General features: G+C 34.6%; 1 protein-coding gene across 2 annotated transcripts in view; it reads left to right on the top strand.

The window, feature by feature from the left end:
- The window catches only part of LOC115242577 (synapse-associated protein of 47 kDa-like), a 112,938-nt gene that overhangs the window by 31,821 nt on the left and 79,372 nt on the right, over nucleotides 1-1,745 (top strand). The window lies entirely within an intron of this gene.

Below are 1,745 nucleotides of genomic sequence, written 5' to 3'. Positions count from 1 at the left end.
TGTTTTGTGAAAGTGAGTGGAGGGGATCGAAGAAAAGAAAAGAGTTTTGGTTGTTTGAAACAGTCATCAGTCTACCATTAGTTTCGACAGTAGAAGGTGGACGTTTTTAAGCAGTGCCGAAAAATAAAAATTTAAAAGATGGAGTCAACATCTGATTCTCCAACGAAAAGTTACGAAGAAAAAGATTCGCTCGCGGGAAATAGTGAGGATAACGAATCTTCGCTACCAGAAGAATTTGCGAAACTTCAGATGAAAGGCGCCGTGGTTTACATGGACAAACTTCTGGAGGAAAATAATCTGGTCACAGTAGAACCACCTTCGACGATTTCCTATGAATCGATGCTTATCGGAGAAGAAATGTTTCACAATACTGTACAAATGATCGCCGAAAAAAAATTAATCAGCGATGAAGAATTAATAGCGATACACGAAGCTGACGAAGAATATTCTTTCCGGGAGTTAGAAGATGATGATTCTGATGAATATGAACCGGATGAAAAGAAAGTGAAACAAACGGAGTATATTTCGCTTGATTATAAAATAAAAGCTATAAATATTGCGAAACAACATCCTAATTGGAGTATAGCAAATCTTCAGAAAAAAGGATGTAGCCGTTTAAAGAGCATGAAGGATTTGAAGAGGTGGGAAGAACATATTAAAAAGGGCGGAACAACAATCGATAAGTATTCTACTATTGATTCTTGGACGCATGATCGTTTCATGGAGGCTCGAGAAAATTTACAACAAGTCACAACAAGAAACCTGCAACAGTGGGCTTTGGCTGCTGCAAGTCAATTTGAAAACTTCGACTTCAAAGCTTCTCCTTTCTGGGTGAAAAGATTCAAGCGAAAGCACAGGATTCGACAACGAAAAATTACGAGATACGTGAGTGAAAGAGAGACCGTTACGATGGAAGAAATTTTGGCTTCAGCAGAACAATTTCGAATTCAAGTACGAGATATAATTCCAAATTTCCCCCAAGATGTGCTAAAAATTTATGTTTTCATTGTTTTTACGATCAGTACCATCCGGCATCTTGCACGGGTATTATTGATTCCACCGATTAATGTCTAACAATTTTGTAATATGTCAACATTGACAATAAAAAATTTATATTATATTTGTTTCATTTATTTTCGTTGCTCACAAGGTCAGGTATACGATTACCTAGCCCTTGTACAAAAATTACCTCAGTGACCAACCCCTCGGAATATCTACTTCCTGGAAAGCCTAGAATTCTCAGGGATTTCTTTTCTAACTGGAAAAATCAGTGAATTATCATAGAAATTTTATTGAGACTCGAGGATTTTCTTAAAAAATTCTCTCTAATAAATTTTGTTCTTATATTATATAATAAATATATTATATATTATAATTTAATATAAAAAAATGGGAAATGATATGCAAGTGAAAAATGTTTATTTACGAAAACTATTCAATTTTTTTTTGTACATTTGCAAATCTCTAGCACTTGAAGTTAAGTGGCTCTGTATGAATGAAAAATATTGGAGAACACATACAATGAAAAATCGGTAAAAGTTGACAAAAGCGGATCTAACCCTTAATGATTTTGACTTTTATATATGTTGTTACGAATATTCTCCAAAAGGTTTTAAGCATTGCTCGTCCTTTATTTAATTGTTGGGCACCATGTATATTTCATAGAATGTATTCTTAGCAAATTCATTTATTTATGTGTGTAAATTAAATGCGTAGGCAGGAGAGGGAGGAGGAGCCTCTTTCCC

The sequence above is a fragment of the Formica exsecta genome, unplaced genomic scaffold (assembly GCF_003651465.1).
Source record: "Formica exsecta isolate Colony F162 unplaced genomic scaffold, ASM365146v1 scaffold613, whole genome shotgun sequence".
NCBI classification, from domain to species: domain Eukaryota; kingdom Metazoa; phylum Arthropoda; class Insecta; order Hymenoptera; family Formicidae; genus Formica; species Formica exsecta.
This window is presented reverse-complemented; position numbering and strand designations above follow the sequence as displayed.